The following is a 22,728-nucleotide window of genomic DNA, read 5'->3' as shown; positions in this document are numbered from 1 at the left end:
TTGTTCCTATATGGCATTTTAATAGCAACTTTCAATTTCTGTAAAGGTTCCATTTTTCACAGAAGTAATTTGGACTAAACAGTGTAGATATATTTGTAGATCATATCGAACTAGAAAAAAAATTGTTTGAGCCTAGTTCTCTCAAGCTTTCTAAATAGAGTGCCTAAATACAACTGGGGAGGCTTTCTTTGTCATCCTATCTAAAGGGAAAATGGAGAATTACCATATCTTGCTTTAGCCTTTTCCTAACATCATATCAACAATGGGTCATCATTAACAGGAACGTATCAATCCATCTCTGACCCACAGCTGATTTTATGCAGTGATGATTTTAATTACTCTTTTCCCCTACTTGCTTTTTCAGTATTTGCTCTGTTATTCTGGCTAAGAAAAACTCATGTGGCTGAAACATTACACAATGATCTTCCTCTTATTTTTTCTTTCTCTCTTCTCACCACGAAGCTTACCGTTTTTAAAAAACAGTGAATTAGCTGAGACATAGTTATTTCTTTGCAGCTGATGCTTATATTCAGCGTTCAGTACCATGCTGAGTGATAAATTTTCATCATCCCTTAATAATATTAATGGCACGTAATTATCCAAATTCACTAAATATCTATTTCAAAATGCCAAAAGAAGCATACTACTTTGTTCTGGTGCATATGGATGTAAGGTTATGCCTGTGAACATAGTTTTCTTTTGTATACTCTCGGTTCATGCAAAGAGTCCTTAAGCATGTGAATGTGTCATTTCAGTTCATCCTATCATATAGGTTTCATAAATATTCAGTCAGCAAAGTGGAGAGGTAACTTCAAGTAGAAATATATAATAATTTACCCTCTTTCAGTTTAAAACCATTCCTGCTTGACCTGTCACTACATGCCCTTGTAAAAAGTCTGTCTCCAGATTTTTGTTATACCCCTTTAGCTACTGGAAGCTGCTCTAAGATCTTCCCAGAGCCTTCTCTTCTCCAGGCTGAACAAGCCCAGCTCTCTCAGCCTCTCTTCACAGGAGAGGTGCTCGAGCCTTCTGATCATCTTCTTGGCCTCCTGTGGACTCACTTGAGCAGCTCCATGTCCCTTTTGTTGGGGACCCCAGAGCTGAATGCGGTACTGCAGGTGAGGTCTCACAAGAGTGGAGCAGAGGGGCACAATCACCTCCCTCAGCCTGCTGGTCACACTCCGTTTGGTGCAGCCCAGGGTACGGTTGGCTTTCTGGGCTGTAAGTGCACATTGCTGGGTCATGTTGAGCTTCTCATCATCCAGCACCCCCCAAGTCCTTCTCCTCATGGCTGCTCTCAATCCATTCTCTGCCCAGCCTGTAATTATGCTTGATTTCCCTGACTCATGTGCATTGGCCTTGTTAGACATCATGAAGCTCACATCAGCCCACTTCTCAAGCCTGTCAAGGTCCGTCTTGATGCAGAGTTAAGATGCATCAAAAGCTGAAATTTCACTTGTGCCAAGTGAGGAGGCATAATGTGTCTAAACTACATAAGTTACCTACATTGCAAAGTAGCTGAATTTTCTGTAAAGTTGCCCAGTCTATATCTGCCATAGATGAGAAACTGCTTGTATATGTGAATGTAAGGTATTCATTCATTTATGGGTACTTTGGACACTCACAAAGTAACCTTATGGCTTGGAACACCAAGGTTTTTATTCAGATCTCTACAGTGGGTGAAAATTGCTTACAATCACATGTATTCTGACAGGTTCTTATTAGCAGTTCATTTGAAGAAATAGCTACTTTTGATATGTAATATTTGAAGCCCACAAGCACAGAAATATATTTTTGAGAAATTATTAGGCAAATAGCAGAAGTGTTGATAACAATTTGAATGTCTATACATGCTGACACTGTTGTTTGTTCATAATGTTACAAGCTTAAAATAGACTCACTGTCATGTCCTCATTTGCAATAGCACTCTACAGTAGCTTTTGGATCTGAAACTGTAGAAACAGAAGAAGAGGAAACAGTGGCAGAAAATGAACCTGTCGTGAGCACTGTCCAGGCTTGCAAATCGTTTATATCTGATCAGCTTTCAGTTGTATTGCCCAAAGTGATACTGTGTAAACTGTCAACAGGGTTGTATTGCTCAAATGAAGCTTGGGCCTGAGACCTAATATATGATTCAGAAACTTAAAAAGATCTTCAATCCTCCTCAAGGGAAAGGGACAACACAATAAAAAAGGAAAAAAAAAAACAACAAACCAACAACACTGGGAGACTGGCATCAGCCACTGGCAATCAAAATAACTATCCATGCTTTTCAGCACTGTTAATCATAGCATTAAGGGAGGCATATAATTTAAGAAAACAAAGATATTAACCTGGGGTTTGATACCTCCCAACAGTGCATTTTAAAAAGATCAACTTGGTCCTGAAAGTGAAGTACACTTTTAAAATTGTGGTTAAATAAATTATTTCCTATCTGTATCAAGACCAATGTAGAAGATTGATTTACTTAGTGGACTACTTCTGGAGAAAACTTTCCTCAGGTTCAGAAATAGCACAGGTTCAAGAAAGTTTATCTACATGTGTACCTGGTTAGGTAAACTTTTTAAAGGCTTCAAAGATTTCTGCTTGTGTTCTGAATTTTCATTTCTCATTCTTTTCATAAATTCTTCACTCTTAGGTTTTTTTGTTTGTTTAAAATACCATTATATCGGAACATGTCTCATGAAACTTTCTGGCTGAAATCTGTGCATTCAAATTCTATAGCAACTTTAGTCAAAAAGGAAGATTTAACTGCACTTATTTCAATCCTTTATATTGTGGTTGCACTTTTAAGATCCAGGAGAGCTGGGAGAGGACAAACTGTGTTCTGTTTGGTTTTGTGTATCAGCAGGTTGATTGTTAAATTTCAGATAGTTTAAGTCACTCAGATAAGGAATTTGTACTTTGTATGTCACTTAAGACTAACCACAAGACAGTGGAGTCAGAAATAAAGGTTATTTTTCTAGGTAACACTTATTACCTTATTTATAGACTAGGAAAGAATCTGCCTGATTCTCAGGCCCCACGCTGAGCTTTCAGGGCCTGCAGACTGGAAGAAATGGAAATAAAATCTTCTGTAAAAAGAAAAAAAAGCATTTAAAAAGCAAAGGTGGAATTTTAATGAAAGTTTTTGTTGCACTTTTTCAGAACCATTTTAATGGATATATAAAGTACCAATTTTAAATATTACCAGCAGTCCAGGACAAGCCTCACTCCTATATTAAATTTTGTGGGTATGCCTGAGAATGTTACACCTGTCGTGATGTTTTGCCTGCCCCTTTGCACATTGCAAATCTCTTGTCTTTCTGAAATCATCCTTTGTGAAAAAATAAGTAGAAAGAGCAGCAAAAGACTTATGGAGTTAGCTGTCTGGGCAGGACCTGTATACCTAAGATGCCATAGATTTGCAGCCACAAACAAGATTTTTTCGTGCATCTCACAGGATTTCTGAGAGTTGTTGCTAGTACCTGTGTTAAACTTCCCAATTTAGCCATGGACACCAGGATAGTAAAAGGAGGGATACAGCTCACATACAGCTATAGCAGCTCATAAGCTTACCTGTATATTAAGAAACTCAAAAGATGCCTCTAAGTAACGCTCTGTATGCTAAAGAAAACACCGAACCCCTGAATCACACTTTGTTTAAGTCTTGGAATGAGCTGTTTCTTTGTTAACCTAAAATGGTTAAACTTAACAATGTCCTTTCAAACTTTTCTGGAAAAAAAAGGTACTTTTGCTAAATATTGAACCCTGTGAAGCAGCACTGTTTGAATTCAAGTTGCATCTTTCTGTCCTCTATGCTAAGGAGTGGAGATAGGAGCAGCTCAAGCATATGATTCCTCTTCTACCCACGGTGAATGGCCTATAGAGGCATTCTGCACACAGAGTCAGTAAAATCCATAATGCTAGTCATTACTTGTGCCTTCTGAAGTGAACTCTTTTTATGTAAAATGCAGACTGCTCAAACTAAACTATTGTGGTCCTCCATCCATTGTTTTTGGGCACATGGAACATCCGATATACAGTAAAATTTGCATGTTCTAGAATAGAAGAAAGCTTTTCCAGTTCCAGAAATTAGACAGCTCACCTCTGAGTGAGATGGAAATCCTATTTTAGACTTTGCTGGAGCATGCTAGTAGTTTACAAAAGAAACGTGCCTTCAAATCCCTTAGGGAACAAGAAATACTTACCCTGCAAGTGTGCCACAATTGTTAACCGATCTGTAGGTAAAAGGGAGTGTCAGCATCTCCATTTCCTTGTCAATTCTACATTCAGATCCCTAAGTATGTGATCTGTTTCTTAAGGAGAAATTATTGTTTCTGTCTTCAGAACAGGTTCCTTATAGTAAATAAACACCTAGTAAACAAAATTCCTGGAGTAACGAAGATCATCACATTTTTGTTCATTTCCCTAAAAGACTAATGATAAAGTAGGTTTGATTATGTACCAGATAAAGTCATCTTTCTGACTGCAGAGAGTCTTACTGTTTGTTTAGACCTCAATTCTCTTTCATCTGTAATAGAGAGATACAGATATAATAGAAGAAAGGATTTTATAGATGTCTTTACAGTCATGGTTTTCAAGCAAGTAGGTGATGAAGGTCCTCAAGGTTGGGTGCCATTTTCAAAAATAATTCGGGAAATTGAGGCTTTAAACATAATTTAAACAAGTTAAGCTTGTCTATTTGATTCTTAAAATTATTTTGAGAGTAGTTTTTAGAGTGTGGAGGGTTGTTTGGATGGCAGGTGCCCATCAAAACCACTGTACCATATCCCCTCCTGAACTGAACAGGAGAGAAAAAATATAACGAAAGGTTCATGCGTGGAGATGAGGACAGGGAGAGGTGACTCATCAACCACTATCACAGGCAAAATAGGGTTGACTTGAGGAAATTAGTGTAATTTATTGCCAATCAAATCAGAGTAGGATAATGAGAAATTAAACCAAATCTTCAAGCACCTTTCCCCTCCCTTCCCTGCTTCCTGGGTTTATCTTTACACCCAAATTCTCTACCTCCTCCCCACAGAAGTGCAGGAGAATGGGAAATGAGGGGCACGGTCAGTTCTTCACATGTTGTCTTGACTGCTCCTTCCTCCTCAGGGGGAGGACTACTCACACTCTTCCCCTGCTGTTATCCCGGAGGTACTACCACCATCACGAGTGAGCCAGCGGTGGGATCATCTTGAAGCTGGCTGGCACTGGCTTCATCAGACACAGGGGGAGCTTCTAGCAGCTTCTCACAGGTGTCACACCTATAGCACCTCCACTATGAACACCTTGCCAATGTGATACATGATACTAGAAACAACTAGTTTGTACCACTAAACCAAAACCTACTTGGTTCTATCAAGACTTCATTAACTAGTGCCCACTGAAATGATGGGTAGATCTCCAGCTGGCTTTCAAAAGCTCTATGTCACTTTTGAAAGTGAAGCTCCTAAAGTTACTGACATATTTTTAAACACTTTTATCATACACTGCAAACTTTTTGGTTCATCTGCACACTTAAGTATTAAAAAAGTAAGCAGCCTCAGGAGTAAAAGTTAATTAAATAGTCAGAGTTCAGTTTATTTTATATTGTTTGGCCTCTGAGGCAAATGTCAAGGTGCGAACTGTTTGAAAGAATAAGGAGCTGGAAAACAAACAAAAAGAACATTTGGTTTGAGTTATGCGCCCCTTAACAATTCTGATTTTCCAGTCACCAGGAGGCTCATAGTGTATGTTTGTTTGCCTACAGTCCAAATGTCTTTTTCAGAATAAACATATGCATGTCTTAGGTCAACACACTTCAAGACTTCTGAAGACCTACAGACTTGAAATACCTTGAGTCATTGCATGCGGTTTCAGCTATTTATTGGTCAGGATATTTTTCTTGAATATGTCACTAACTTCTTCTTAAAGACCACATAAATGTAGTGCTGTTCTAAAAAAGTTCTTCATTTGATTGATTCTCATTGTTTTGAAGTCTGTATAAGGAGAAGGCTTACCTCATTTATTAGCTTTGAAAAAGAAATCCTTTTAGGTACTTAAGGTTAACAAAATCATAGTTAGCAAATGTAGCATGATTGCTACCTCAAAATACCTTGATAACTCTTCATTTAGATCTATGTAACAGATATTCACTTCCAGGTGATTGGTGAATATTGTCTTTCACAACATTTGACATTTGTTTCTTACTTGCTCACTTTGTATGTGATTTTTATTAATATTTTTAATTCAAAACAATTATATTTGGAGTCTAACAGAATTCTGTTATAGAGGGTTATATTATGAGCTTCTCTAATACTGTCTAAGGCTACTAAACCACAGCAGGTGGATGCTAATGGCCTCACAATTCTGACCTCTTCAGTAGCTTGTTGTTATTTTCCTCCTTACTGGTCGGGGCCTGTATGTCAACAAATTTTGTTTGAAAATATTTAGCAAGAACTGTTTCTGTAGCAGTTCTACATGGCAAGAGCTGAACTACGACACTGCAGTTACTTGCTGTGAACAAAATAATTTCAATCTGTGGATTTTTTAAAAAAATTTGAAACAAATTGCAGGAAAATTCCCAGTTGCAACAAGTGACCAATGTGTCGGGCAGGTGAGCAAGTAAGAGTCATTGGCGCACTGGTGAGTAGGCAGTCAGCTGATCCCTGCCACTTTCAAATTTGCACATGATATAATGAGTCAGCGGTGGCAGTAGCAAAGCAAACTGAGACAGTTACCCTGGGTTTTTTTGTACTGGCTGTGAGGAAGAAAGAGGAATTTGAAGGAAAGACTTCATGCATTCAACTTCTACTGGAGTGAGAGCACAGGAAATATATATTTTTATATAGGTCTGTATAGAATCCATGAGAACATTAAGGAAAGGAGGTGGCAAGTAGGATTTGAGCATAAGATGAGTAGTTCAAGTGTTGGGAAACTATCAGAAAGGCACCCTTTCTGCACCAGATGTAAAATAAACTGGCTTCTGGAAAGGAGACTGAGCAGCAACAGTGGTGCATTTGTTTGTTCTGAAATCAGTAAGAGGAGAAAGAAAATGCAAAAGAAGAGGCAAACATTGTCCTCTAGCTGCCTGTAGGCACCCTGACAGAAGAAAAGATTCATATTCACCATGGACTAAATTGGGGACACATGCAATCCTTCCCTTTTTGGAGGAAGCTGAGTCATTAGAGGTTAAAATCTTTTGAGATACCCAGTACCATACTATAACTTAATTGTATTCACCCTGCTAGGAGCAACAGTGGAGGCCTATAATAAAATAAAATCATGATTGTAATAGCTATTCTCAATTCCTTCTTTATCAGCTCAGTGTCTGTGATCCTATTGAGAATATATTTAGGTGCATTACTTACGCAAAGGATTCTGAGATCATGTCTTTGCACATAATCAAAATTTGCTCCAGTAATGGTACCATTGTGAACCAGGATCATCTTCTCTTTCCTATATATAATGGAGATGAGTGATTGCTGCTGGGTAATCCTTGTGCCTGGGAAAATGCAAATGCAAACTACTCAAGGTTAAATTAATAGGTAATATTTCTTGGAAAATTTAGAGTACCATATGACAATCTTGCTTAAAAAAATTAGCTGACATCTGGTATTGAGTTCTGGCTTCCTGTCAGGTTTTGCCCCCTTTTCTAGACACCTTCTTTCATGTTGAGTCTGTTAGGTGAAATCCTGCTAAAGCAAAGTATGTGGCCTAAGGCCAAGTGATGGTACAAACACAGCAGACACCAGAAACTGAGAAGTGCAGAATCAGTGAAGAAGTGAGGCAGGAGCCATTTAAAACTCCTCTTTTTTGTTTGTTTTCAGTTGATTTACTTACATTTTAGGAAATTATTAAATATTATGTCAATGAAAATACGCAGTTACATAGTATCCTTGAAATGTCAATCAGTGTTTTAACTTTATGGCTACTTTTTGTGGGAGCTTTTAGCTAAGATAACAGAAACTTTCTCTGTTGAGAGGATCATTTTGAAAGTTGCCCAGTGAAGACTTGTACTGTTGCAGCTAGTGACTGACATTTGGATTTGACAAGAGGGAGAGGAAATTTTAAATAGTCACAAGCTAACAGCAGCAACAGCTGCGTTTGAGAAACCCTTAAGCAAAGAGCCTACTGTTACATGTAATAGCCCTAACTTCTTATTGGGAAAAGAGCACATGAGTCACTTGAAGTAAGAAGATTCATGTTTTCTCCCAGACATGTCTTTTCTTTGCATGCTGTTTAAAGACTGAACTGTATAAAACAGGATTGACATTATGTAATTACTTGCCTCTTACACTGTGCTAACTCAATTTGCTTTTCATTCCCAGGTATTTAAAAGACCATTATTTTCCCATCAGACTTTACTGTCTGCCAAATAAAGCTTTAGATCGATGAAGTGGAGAGAGAACTTTGTTACGAAAAGTTTCAGGTAGACATGTTGAGAACATTTGCTTTGAATTGCTTTTCTTTCCTTTTTTTCAATGTTTACAATTTTTACAGATACAACAATTTTCCTGACATTTTTAATAATGTTTTTCCAGCATTTTTCTGCAAAGCAAAACTTTTGTGTCTTAATGCCAGATTTGCTTACAAATGATTGCTAAGAAACTAACAGGAAGAGCTCCAAATGCTGCAGGATTTTACATTTCTTCTGCTTTCTTCACTTTAACAGCTAAAGCTACAGCAAATAAGATGTTAACATGGGCTGAAGTTATGCATATATCCGTGGCATATTATCTTCCCCTTACCTAGGTAGGTAATTCCTGATGGGACCAATATTACAGTTTTTCTCAGATCTCCTGAGTCACATTATCAGAAGTCATTAGTGTCCAAGGGAACACAAGGTAGGGTTTGTTAATAATCGAACGTAGAACCACTTATATTCAAAATACTAATGCTATCTGTAGTTATTCACTGTCATCTTAAGTAATAAGGGCTATGTTAGTAAGGTCTGTCTCTTGTACGGTAATTTGAATTCGGGTCATTTTCTTTCTGTGTAGTTATGGGAAATGGCTGCACTTTTGAAGTGCAGAAAATCATAGTAATTGCATTATGTATGAGAGCTGTGCAAAGGGGTAGATGTTACACACTTTTCCTCCTTCAGAAAGGGCATTTGTAGAGAGAAAATAAAAAAAAAAAGAAAAAAAGATATAAAGGTAATTTTAGGCAGACCTGAGTATACCATACCATTAAAACATTTTTAATAGCAATACCATTTCTGACACGTGTAATATGGCTATGTATGGAACACAACAGACAGTACCTTAGTACTTAATCTTGAAAAATTTGGTTGTTCTGCTGTACCCTTCATTTAATTCATAAAAGCCAGTCAAATTCCCAATCTCAGCACTTAGATTACAAAATCTTTCAGTTAGATAAGTAGATGTGTCTTGTCTAGGTAATTATCAGAATTAAAAGTTCCAAGAAACATATTTTTCACCGTGCTTTTCTTACTGGATTCTTAGATTTCATGAGCTATCCTATCTCATTAGGAGATAAAAAATTTGCATCTAATCATTTCAGTGTCTTCATCAAAGGTTATATCTTTCATTGTTCTCAAGAACAATCAAAACATACCAGTAAAGAGGAGTTATATTTCATAGCTTACAAAAGTAGAATCCCTTTTCCATATTTTTTTATGTTTATGAAGCTGACTAACAACAGATCAGGTTTTTGTCCTTAGTTTTGTTTATTTTGTGGGTTTGGGTTTTTTTAAATCTTAGAGGTAGGTGTTAAAGGTTTATATCTCATTTCTCTAAATTAGTTGGCAGCTCCTGGAAGGGGAAGCCAGAAAAGCACGCCTAACCCAATGACAAAGCAGTGTGAAAGTGATAAAAAAAAATTACAGTAACACCACTGTTCTACTGGTGGTCTCTTCTCTTCTTTCAGCTTGTTCTCGTTTCTTTTAAAATGGCCTTATGAAAGGCTTCTGTCAAGGATGTATTATTTCACTAGCATGGCAGGAAGCTGTGCTTGTGATTCATTTGATATTGCTCTTTCCTTTTATCCTGTAGATGGTGATAGGCTTTATCAGTTCCTGAAAGGGTTGAGGAGCTCTTTCTGAGGGCTATCACAGCATCTTGTGAAAGTGTTCTGACATATATTTCCTAGTACACCAGATGCATTTGTCTAATTAACTAAATGTCTCTGAAGTTCTGTGTGGCTAGAACATTTTGCATTTCTTGGTCTGTCCTGCTGTTTGAGGCCTTCAAGATACTGTACTTTGCCTCAGATGTGGCCACATCCCAGATACTAACTGTTAGACACAGACTTACAAACAGCTTCTCCTTTACCCTGTAGCTATAACAAAACAAACAAACAAATTGTTTTATACAGCTAGGATGGAAAAGCTGTATCCCTCTTAGCCTTAACGAAGTTACAGCTATTTTCATTAAAGGTTTGTCAGAAAAAATGTTCAGGTGCTTTGGGCAGAGGGACAAAAACATCACTATAAGCAGGTTATTACATTTGGTATATCTAATGATTGTATAAGAACAGCTTATTCCCTGCTTTCCCTCTATTCTGATAGCACTAGCACAATTTCATTGGTTAGTTGCTCTTGAGAAGGAAATTTGGTACATTTTCAAAATCAAAACCTCCCTTAGTAGGTTACCCAAGACACCTACGATACTTCCTTCTTTTCCCCAAATTTTATGTGTGACCAGTCAACAGATAGTCAGATCCAATGGCAAATCACTGGGCTGCCTATATGCTGTAGAAGCATTTAGGCACTTCATACAGGTTTAATAATCCCATTTTGAATCAAATTGCTCTTAGAAGACAGGTGTCTAAGCACCAAAGCCTTTGTTCTTTGTGGTTTTTGGATCTCACCATAACATATCTCAGTGTGGATGAATATCTTTTTCCTGTCACTTGTTAGAATAAAGCTGTCATACTGATTGCAGTTTCTCTCCGCTTCAATTCATGCCTTCCTAGAGGACTTTTGCTGACAGTGCCAGAAGTTTTGTCTTATGCTTGGAGATCCTACTAATACCTAAAATAGCAGCACAGTACATTGGATGGTTCATGCTCACTCTCAGTTACGTCTTGTTCCTGCAACGGACATGATCTTTAGTTAGTAATTTCTTTTTTTTCATTATTTTTAAATTTGTGACCTCTGCATCTATTATTCACATGCTGCACTTAGAAGCCTGCAGTAGTGTTTAGAGGAGTGATTTAAAAGCACTCTGTCAAAAGCACAATCTGCTGCTGTGCTTATAATTTTACCCCACTGTTTCCAATATTTGGGCTTGGCAGACTGAAGGGACATGATACCAGCACAGTTCAGAAGCAGCATTGCTGCCAATCAAATGCCATTTGCTGATACATTTAATTCAGAGGTGCCAGAGACATTTTATTGTTTCCTTACATTATACACAGAGATCTCAGACTGAACTATATATAGTTACATTGGTCTCACTAACTTACTCAAGGTGATTGTGGTCTTTGGCAGATAAATTTTCCCATCTTAACTAGTCTTAAAATATTGAAGACTGAAGCTTGCATTATACAACAGAAAGCTCTTGAAAATATTTCCTTTTGATATGATTTGTTTAATTAACAAACTCACTTAAATCCTTCTGCTTTGAGTTTATTTTCAAGGTGTAGGGGCTACTTTTCTTAACGAATCACTTCAGTATTCACAGGGTTGCTGTTTCTTCCAGTTTACAAAGAAATGTAGACAAACAAGAGAATAAGGCTTCATAAGAGATAAAAAAGAGACAGTCTTTGATTCTTGTCAAGTTTGTTGAACCTCAGCAGCAAAACCACAAAAATATGGTAAAATCTTATTTTCCCTCCGCGTCCTGTGTTTGTATGGCAGTTCAACTGACAACTCTCTTGTGAAGCTTTTGTGTATGTATGTTGAGTGAGAGTCCACCAGAGTTACGATTTTGTTACTCTAAAAAGTGTCCAGAAGAGCCTGGACTCTTTCTTTATGATATCCATCAGCCCCCAGGATCTTGAGGAACGATGAAATCAGTCTGATATGTCAGTTTAGGGGAACAAGGAATAGAGGGAAAACAGCTGACAGGCTTATTAGAGTCACAGTGGATGGAAAAGGAAGGGCAATAACATATACATTAAACACAGAATTATGTTTTGGTTCATGACAGGAAGCACTGTGAAGTGTTTTTATGCAGCCATCATAATAAAATAATCTCTGTAAATGGCCAAAATTTCAGACATGTAATTGTTTATCCTATGCAGACAAATAAACCTACTTTTAAATTGCCAAATTATGTAATTCATATTCAAACTATCAAGCAAAGAGTGAGTTAGATCAGTGGGTTCAACCTGAAAGCACCAGTCAGTATTCTTACTCCTCTGAAGGTGATTCATAATTAAGAGAATATTTGCTGGCTATTTTAATCATAGTAAAAATATCAATTAATTAGGCAACCAATGAAGATTGCAACATAGCATGTGGCTGAAACTGTCCTGTGCTTCAAAACTTTGGAAATGTGTCTGAATGCAGAATGAGTCAGTTTCTTGTACAGAAGTGCAGCAATTCATGATATATTGGGTGCGTGGTGGAAGAGAATGCTCTGTTTATGTCTAACCTAATACTAATTTTGGTGCTAGTTCTGATGATCTTCAGACATAACAAAAGTATGTAATATTGCTCTAGTATTACAGTATTACTTCCAAAAGAGCCCTGTTAGGTGCATCTTCATGGTACTTAGGGTAACAAGTAAGTAAATAATCAATAGTTCTACTGGCATCAGCAGATGACAAATTATTTGCTCAAGTGCTAGAAGAACAAGAGCAAGAGATTAACGCTTGAGACATGATATGTGTGAGATGTGAGACATGAAGTTTAAGTCATGAGAACAGTGATAATTGTTCTGGAAAATCAGTGGTTTCCTGCAGCAAAATTTTGGTAGTCTGATTAAATGGTGTGTGAACAGCTTGACTGTAGAAGTCTATAATACCTGACTTGCTTCTCAATGGATTTACCTGTCAAGTCCTTTTGCATATGCCAAGGACATGCAGGATCATTTTTAGGAATGTGAATTTTTTATTGAGAAGGGTCTGTCACTCCTTAGAAGGTGAAATAAAAAGTGGTGAGACAAAAAAAGTCACTCAGAACAAGTCACCTAGATGCTGTAAGTTTCCATGGAGAAGTATAATAATAGACCAACTAAAAATCTGAGGTCAGCACTTTCAATTTGGTTCGAAGTTACTATTTCCTACATGTCCATCATTTTCTTCAAATTTTCTATGGATAACCATCTAGTCCTTAGTTCTTAAAACTCATTCAGTGTTTTTCAAAGCTGTTAGAGGTCATACCAACAAAGGAAGTCTGTCACCTTAATGTTACAAGGTTGTCCAAAGATCCTTCTTTTCTGCACATAAAAGTTTGGCCTGTCTTATAATTTCTGATGTCTTTGAACTTAAAATGTACTGCACAGTGGACTAATATACCTTTGGAGCATGCACTCTCTCATTCATGGCTCCCCTTCACCCAGTTTGGTAGGGTTACTTTTCACCAGAAAAATATAAAAAAATTTCAAAAAAATATATAGCAACCCTGATAAAAGCACCTGGATTCTTGATATATTTGTATTGATTTTTCTTTAAACTGGGAGGTAGCTCCACCATTTTTGTATCTTTAGCCTACAAGTGAAATAGAACTTGATTCACATTGTTGAAATGTCCCCAGGGCTGCAGAGACTTAGATTTACAGATCACAAGATTTCAGGATGCAGCAAGACTTTTCTTTCTGTTCGGTATTCACAAGGGAGGAAGGCCAACATCCAAAAGGATATTTGAGGGTGGGTCAGAGCTTGCATGGCTGAAGAATATACAGATCAAAAGAGAGCAAGATTCCTTGCATAACATTCCCCAAGGACAATACCTACTTCCAAAAATGAAAGAACAGAAGCACCTTCTTTGAAACTCTGCAGGGCCACAACCTATAAGCTCAATTTCTTATAGTTCTGGCAGTCAAGACCAAGATGATGTAACGCACGTAGCCTTCAGGAGAAGAGTGAAATAGTTACCTGTAGTCTCTTAAATAACACTCTTCTCCTTTATTTTTCACTTGTCATGTAATGTAGGAGTAAATGAGAAGAGGACCTGACCTACGGTTAATATAATTTGGCACAGCTTCACTGGCAGCTCTGCATCAGTTCACACCAAATGAGGTTCTGAGTCAGTACAATCTTGCTTGGACACACACACATGCACACACACACTTTTTTTCATTACCCTTACTCCCCACATGGATGGGTGTTTTTTGATAAAAACGCACCAACAGCAAGAGAAATGAAAGTTCCTGCCTGTGCATGCACTTGGTGCCTGCTCTTAACAAGAGTAAGGTGGCTGAATGGAAATCAGTTCCACTGTACCTCCCTCGTAATCTCCACATTTGCTAGTCTCTAAAGTAATGGCCATATTAGCCTTGGTTTAGTTAAATCATTTTCACCAGAGCTATCGCCTAGAACAGCTGAAGCTATCAAAGTACACAGATTGGCTCCAGCAAACCATATCCTTCAGTAGTTGTATTTTCTACAAAAACCTGTAATATCCAGTTGATGACCTTTCTGAATTTGAATGCCTTTGTGTTTTCAGGAGAGTGAGTTTGGTAGTTTTGTTTTTTCTTTTGGTTTCTTGGGTTTTTTTAACTGTTGTGCAATCGTCAGTTTCTGTGAAACAACTTTTATAGTTTCTTTTTCTTTCTAAGTTACTAGGGTAAATTGTTTACATTCCTCCTCTCTGTAATTAATCCTCTGACTGTCTGTATTAGAAGATGCTAAAAACTGCTGAGAAAGTTAGACTGAAGAGAGAATAAACTGTCAGAACATTAAGGAATAAGGCATAGCATTTATCAGCATCAGACTCTTCCATTTCTTGATCTTAAAAATATCATATTGAAAAAATCTTTTTTCTGTTGAAAATCATCAGGCAGAAATGAACATAGGCAACATACTTTCATGAATGTGTAAATAGAACCTTTTCATGGTCATTGCAGGGGGTTTGGAATAGTTGACCTTTAAAGGTCCCTTCCAACCCAAACTATTCTATGATTCTATGACCCCTTTGTGTTGAAACACTTAAAAAGAAAGTAAGTTCATGATGACCCCTTTTATGCAGATTGTTCATTGGTTCAGGCTATTAAGCCAGCTCACAAGACAGCTTGCTGATCAGAAGGCAGCTAGCAATGCATAGATGTCAGAGCTTGCTTTACTCTATGCTATAGATGGCTGGAGTTTTTGTTTTATATTTGTTCAGCTTTTGTAATTGTTCCTCAGTATCATCTTTTTTCAGCTGAGAGTGTGGTATGTTTCTAGAAATACAAACTTTGAATTGGAAACTATGTCTTCTCATTATATTTTTGTAAGAGTTTAAATATCGCCATTTTCTTCTGAACTGAGTTCTCATTACAAAATGCAAACGTTGCATCCAATTCTGCCTGCCCTGATGCCTGTAGAGGCAGAACACACCCTGCAGGACATATAGGGTGATTTTATTAGGCTGCTAGTCAAGTGATCATTCTTGATTTGAAAGCCAGTGCCTCTGGAATCACTGCTCAGTACCATTTTGTGACTAATTCCTGCATCAGAAGGGTCTGTAATATTTGGCAACAATCTATTGATTTCTTTCTGACTCATGCAGAACTAATTTTCAGTTGCACAAATTAGAGAGAAAAAGGAAAAAGAACACTTAAATGTTGCTCATTTCTTTTGGCCATTTCTTGGATCTATTTTTTTTTTATCTAGAGGAAAATGGTGTGTCTAACAGGGAACTAATACATTATGAAACAGTAAGACTTAAAAGTCTTTTTAGGCAATCACTACTTCAGCAGAATGAAATGCTGTTGCAACAGGAGGAAAATTACACACCATTTATCCAGTCAAGAAAAATTATGCCCCATAACATCAAAGGCTTCCCTTTATGAAATAATAAAGAGAGGGCAATTCCTATTCTTTTAGCAAGCCAGGGAATTTTTATTCATATGAAATGCAGCACGCTAAGAGTTTGGGACCTCATTAAAGATTATAATCCCGCAACATCACATGTAGCCTACGTGACTGGTTCTAGAAACAGACATGAAAAAAATAGCTGTGCAATGTTTGTGCAGATTTAAAGAGTTATTATAAGTAATTAAGTCATCCTGTTTCTTATTATGCTTCCAATAATGTTTTCCTTGGTTTTGGAAGATAATTTTTTTCAGCCTGCCTATTCCCAGGTCTTGTATTTGTTTGTTTTCTGTACTTCACCTAATCTTCAATAATTCTACTTATTTTCATAAACTTTGGAACTGTCCCCTAATATTTCCCCTTGCATAGTTTCTTTGGGGTTTTTTTTGTTGAAAATTCCTCAACTGTTGTATTTAACCAGAACAACTTTCTTTTAATGGTATATATGTAATTAGTAGTCTTCTGTATGTTTCAAGCTCATTGCATCTTAAAACTTAAGTCCTCTCTGTTTTATCTTTGGCACAAGTTCCAAGGGAATGAATATGCAGAGTTAGCAGGACAGAACTGTTAAAATCTCAGTCATCTCTTATTCAAGAATTACTTTATGCAAAAGGTTAGGACATGAGAAAATGGTTTCATAGGCAATGACTACCTGGAAATCAACTTTGCAGAGCTCTTCAGCAAAAAAGTCTTGGAATGTGTAATGAGGAGGCGAGGGAAATTCTCTCCAAGCACAGAAAACGCGCAAAGACTCCCAAGGGAAAAGTGAGTTAGTGAAAGGCACTGCATTTAATGTATTAGCTGTCTTGTAAAAGTGCTCTCTTCTTATGTCTTGTTTTGCTTTGTTTTGTTTTTAACAGAAAGCCTGTTGTGAAGCTTGGGGTGCTTTGTGTTTTTCTGTACCATGACAGCCACTGCATGCCTTTCCAAGTATAGCCTGTGAATGAGGATGCAATTCTAGCCAATGTGGAGGCCTAAGGGAAAAAAAAAAAAAGGGTAGTTCCAGGCTCTGAGCAAGTCTGTTAGAAATTCATACTAAGAGCTTTCTCCTAAATTCCCTCTGGCCATGAAAACTAATGGCAACTGGGATTCAGTTGATATTCCTTTAACATAATGTTTGTCCAACAGAGACAGTTCAGTCAGGTCTGTAACATTGAGTCTAAAAAAACTGTGACCAAATTAACTTTTTTGCTCTGGTTGCAGATAGGTAGAATATAGGTGTTATTTCACAAGGCGGGGTTTTAGTTGTAAAATATCAGATAAATAAAAAAAAAATATATGTAAAATAGAATTTCTCATTTCTCATTTTAAATCTATCGTTCTAATCCCCCATTACTTACACACATCTGAAACAAAATCAACTGATCGTAAAAGAAAGCTGAGATTTATTTTCAGAACTTCCAGAAAAAAAGGTATTGTTTTTAAATGATTGGGCTGGAATAAGAAGTGCGTTTTACAGTATCAAAATGTTTCATTACTTAGTTCCTCCAGCAGTCTTCCTCCCTTCCTTAATGAAATGGAACAGTCTGTGTCTTTGTCACTTCTTCCATTTAATCTTGTTAATGCAGTCTGTTGAGACTCCAGTTTTGCAACAGCACAGGTGTAACTGTGAATAAGAAGGGTAATAGGAAGAATACTGTTCTGTTCCTAGGAATCTTACTTATTTACGACAAAATGTGTGATATTCAACCCAGAATAAAAACTGATGCAACTGGTGAGTTGAAACATTTTTCTTCTTCACTTTCTTAATAACATGAGGTATTCCAATGAAGAATAAATAGGGAAATATTAGACATGTTATATCAAATCTATCTTTGAGACAACTGCACTTGGAGTTTTACTAAAGATTAATTCTTCCTACTGTGTTAAAAGATGGCAGTTTAAATTGGTATGTAGACAGTTGAGAAGTATAACATTTCAGACAGCAACAGATGCAAATCCAAGAATATCTCCAGCTGATTTGATTGCTTTTCAAAAGATGGGGCAAAGATTTTAAATAAAAATGTGTCAAAGTGAAAATCCATATTGATGATCGAAAATATGAACACATTTGAAAAGCTCTGAGAAAAGAACATCAGGACGATTTCAGACTCATTTCAGACTGAAATCACTCTTCTTACTTGTTTATTGTTGCCTATGTCTTTTGTCATTTTTGCATTGTAGGAGTTATATTGTGCCTAATATATGGCGAAAGGTAGTGTAAGGAAAGTGATTCAGGAAAGTGGATGGGAAATTATTGCATTGACTGCAATGGCAGTCATATAAAGTCGCAGACAATGCCAGTTAGATCTTCTTTTTTGCTGCACTGCTATAATTCTACTTGAGTGTGTTGAATTACTCCTAGCTTATCTAGTTCAGCTCAGAACCAAAATATGTTCCTGCAGAAAAACATTTTCCTATTCCTTCTTTCCCGTGGGCAACCAGCTTTATGATTTTCTGTCTTAAAAGGAAAAAAAAGTACAAAAAATATAATCCCAAAAGAGAAGGGGAGGAGGGGCAGAAACTATTTTTAAGAAGGGTTTTGGTACTGAATCATGCTCATTAATAAAAATTAAGACATAAACTGAGCATATATGTTCTTCCCTCTCAACTTTTCCTTGAGCGTTACAGTTAGCTATTTTGGCAAGAAGCTTTAAACTATAAAACATACATTAAAAGCTGCATTAATTAGTGGTTTATCAGGACTGCAAATATACAACATATTTAATTTACTAAAATGCTTTGGGTTTTTAAGTTGTATCACACCCTGTGGTTCACCAAAGTATTGTTAATCATGCTATATGTTTGTAATAGTCAAATCAGATAGAATTTTCTTGACAACTTGTATATGGCACTCAGAAAACAGTATAATTAAGCATGGACAAATAGATTTATAGAGATTTTGAAGAATGAGAAACATTCCACAAAACAAGAGTAGTAAGTGTTGCGGGGAGTAGTCAATCTACTTAAACGTACATCTTCAGTTGACTCAGGAGTGTATATACTTCTTCACTGCTTATTGCTGGGCTACCTTTTATGCTTAATTTTCAGTATGAGATAACAGAAAACTCCCAGGACTAAATTTCCAGAAATGTGACACCTGACACAGCAAGTGATACAACTATAAAAACTCTTACTGGTATGTAGTATTTGGGAGAAATTGAGGATATGATCAATTAATGTAATTACATGTTTAAGCAATCTGGCAGGCATGCATATTCAAATAAATATAAAGAGGGGAGTTTTGCTGATACCAGTGATGTGTTATAGGTAATCAGTTATGTTATTTTAATGAATAAGGCATTGGGCTAATTGATAAAGCAAAAGAAACATTATTTTTTTTTATATGTGATTTCCACAGCAGAATACTTATCATATGAAACATATTGTTGTTACATGTCATTGTGAGATGTGAAAGTTTTTTTCTGGATCTCCTCTATCACGTAATATGTGTAGAAGAGAGAGAAAAGTTGGAAAATAAGATTTTTCAACATTTGCGAAAGCTATTAGTAACCACTGAGTATGCTTTAAAATTGCCTTTTAGTCATTTTAAGTCACATTTTCAAAACTTGTAAAGTAATATGCCATCTTTGGGTACAGTATCCTAGAAGTAAGGTTTACGGTAGCTGTAACAATGGTTACAAAAGAAAATCAGATTTGTTTCTTAAAGATGCACACAACAAATGAAATTATTAGACATTTCGTGAATGCCAGTCCAATGATTTCTGTACTCTGAAGTGATTTTTTTGTTCCTACTAAAGCTGACATTTTAAACATGGCTTAGAAATCTTAAAAATGGCCCTAATTATTCCTCTTGTGTATGTGTTAGGTTTGGACTTTTTTTGATCTCAACCTCCCTTCTTTCCTCTTCCAATATTTCATTCATAAAAAGTAGACCATACTGAGACCTCTATAAAATCAGAAATAGAAGAATATGAAACATCCAGCTATTTGACTGGTGAATTCACTTATATGGAAGTACTTTTCCAGTGACTTTTAGTGACTTTTCTGTCATATTTTAAATTGTATTCAGTTCTAGCAGTGTACAACTTACTAATTTTCAGAAGTAGAGATTTAAGTTATTTGATTATGTTATGTTATAAATTTCCAGAAGGAGAAAGCATTTAAAACTCTGTGAGTATTTAATATTTTGCAGATAACTTTTGCATTAAATATAAATATCAGGAAAGGGAAAAAAAAACCACAGAGGTGGGAAAATAGGAGAAGGTTCTGACCCAGCTGTTATTTTCTCTGAAGCTGCATTCTTTGTATGTCCAGCAACTCTATTTTATGTGCATCCACAGATTAAACAAAGCTTCTAAGTCCTTAATCATTCACAGTGAGCTGTACTATTGCATTATTTACACCCATGCCTTTGCTGTCTCTTACAGCTGTCCATCCCAGCTGTTGATGCAGCCTTTCTTCCCTTTATTGGAGCAAGTGCTTGAGAAGCAGTTCAGAAAACAGACAGTTGTAAAAGATGAGTTAATTAGGATTATTCTTGAAGCCTGTGTTTGTACGTAGACTGGCTTCAGGCCCCGTTTAGTGGCAACTGAGTCATGAATACCCAAATTGCTGCTTGTCAGCTCATTCTGTGTGCAGACCTGAACTTTGCAACAGTCCTTGTTTCCCTTGATGATTTTGCATGGATCAAATTCTGGGTTTGAGTGTTAAGGGAAGTATAGGAAACTGGGTACACTAGAAGAAAACAGTATTAGTAGGAGGGGAAGAAGAGGAGGATACAAGAATTGTTATGTGCTGCAGCTGCAGTCCCCTAGCAAAGACCTGGAGAAGAGGGTGCTGCCACAGGCAGAGCTAAGAATAAGCAGTTCACTTTCCTTCCACTGCAAGCTAAAGTAAGTTTTAAATTCATTTCCAAGCCACTCCATCAAACAATAATACTGGTTGGGTGTGAGGAAAGATAAGGTCATCTGTGATCCCACAGCCTTAAAAACAGGTCTTCAGAGCCTGTTCCTGCAACATCTGTCTTTGTGCTGCTAGGCTTTGTAACGGTACAGCAGTGACCTATGCATATCTAACAAAGAATTCCCACTGAGATGGTGAGTACTATATGACAACTTCAGTGAGCTCTCAAAAAGCAAAATGGACTGTAAATATTTATCATGCTATCTGGGCTCTTCACTTGCAAAGTTCATTAATCCATTTATCAAGAAGATATTAAAAAAATAAATAGCCATGACTACTTGTCTACCAGGAAACAGTAATTTAGAAACACTCAGCTCACTCTGAGTAGCTTTCTTGAGTGAAGACAAGCAAGGAAGAAAATAATTTGTCCTGCTGAATGTGTACTATATTGTAAACCATTTAAGTGAAACATCCATATACTATGACAAATAGGTATGCAGAGTAAATACGAAATGTACTTCTCATAGGAAAGAATCTTGTGTGTGCAATGTATTTTCTGTATAGGCTTCTATTTTTTGAGCAAATGCACATTTACTGTGTAGAGAATTGCATAGAAAACACGGTCATCACTGCTCGAATAGCCATGCTGACCAGCTTATATAAACACCAGGTAAAGCTGCTAGAGATTATTTGCAGAACATTGGATCTGATGAGCTCAAATATAAGATAGCTTGGGTAGTATAATATTTTGGATTACCATGATAATCTCTTTAGGGAAAGTGTGCAGTCTCAGCAGAAACATTGCTTGAGTCTTCTAGGGAAGTGTAAACTGTACAGTAATAATTCTGCATTTATTATACACTGAAATCTTCCCCTGTGAATAAGGCTCTTTATGGGGGCCAGGATTTGAGAATTTAATTAAATCTCTCTGATTTGAACTATGGAGCCCAAATCGTCGGTTTGGCAACCTGATTTTGTTGTGTGGTAACTTGTTTTGCTGTAGCACCATCCTTTGAAGTTACACACATAATTTCCATGCATATGAATTACTAGGGGAAAGAGTTCATAGATTAATATAGAGAAGCCCATGCTGAAAGACAACAAAAATGCTCTTCTACACATTTACAGAGTTCTAGGTGAGATGCCTAAGTTTACTGATTCTTCGAGCCTTTCTGATCTCATCAAGCACGTTTTTTCAGGGGACTACCTTTGAGCCATAGATTCTGACAAGGAGCTGATTTTTGTCTTTTTTGATCTGGACACTAGGCTGCACTCATGTGCATTAGCTATTACTGCCCTGCAAAGGATACAGGCAGTTCTGCTTCTCTTCTGCTACTCTCCCGTGCTCATGAACCTTGCCACAAAAGTCCAGGACAGCCTTAAACAGCTGTGCTTCTTATGCACTTCAACCACTCTGTCTTGTCCAAAATAAAGAAACAAGCAAGCTGCTAGGTAGCAATTCGTATGCCTTTGGCATCTTCCTAAACTTCTGGTGTTTCACTGAGTGTTGGCTTGCCATTCTTGGCAAAAAAAAAACCTGCATTGCTGTTATTTGTAGTCCATGAAAGATCATGTAATAACTCCCTGGAAATCCAGATTTTCCATTAATTTATGAATGTTTTTAACTCATTAAAATAATCACTTTTGCAGAAAAAAATAAAGGATTGGCAATCAAAAATAAGCATATATCAATTATCTCACAGCATCATGTCACTGTTCGTAAGACTTTTATGGCTCTCTTTCTCACAACTAGCTTTGCGCCACAGAGAATCATCCAGCCTTGCAAATCTTGCAGCTTCTCTAATTGATTAGCATAATGAAATTCAGCTCTGTGCAATTATCCTTAACCTGTTTTAAGCCTGAAGTCCTTTGTTCCTGTCTAAGGTGTGATAAAAACCTAGGGGTCCAAAAGCATTTCTTTTCTAAAGAGTGTATCCCTTGGTCTAATAAAAGATGTTTCATCTATCTGAAAATCTCATCTCATCTATAT

At 36.8% G+C, this 22,728-nt stretch overlaps 1 protein-coding gene across 1 annotated transcript in view; it reads left to right on the top strand.

Annotated features, from left to right (window-relative positions):
* RORB (RAR related orphan receptor B) overlaps window positions 1–22,728 on the top strand; it is a gene marked incomplete at both ends in the record, with an annotated part of 147,875 nt that overhangs the window by 76,278 nt on the left and 48,869 nt on the right.

The sequence above is a fragment of the Psittacula echo genome (assembly GCF_963264785.1).
Source record: "Psittacula echo genome assembly, chromosome: Z".
Lineage (NCBI taxonomy): Eukaryota > Metazoa > Chordata > Aves > Psittaciformes > Psittacidae > Psittacula > Psittacula echo.
Note: the sequence above shows the minus strand (reverse complement) of the source record. Positions and strands in the feature narration are given on the sequence as shown.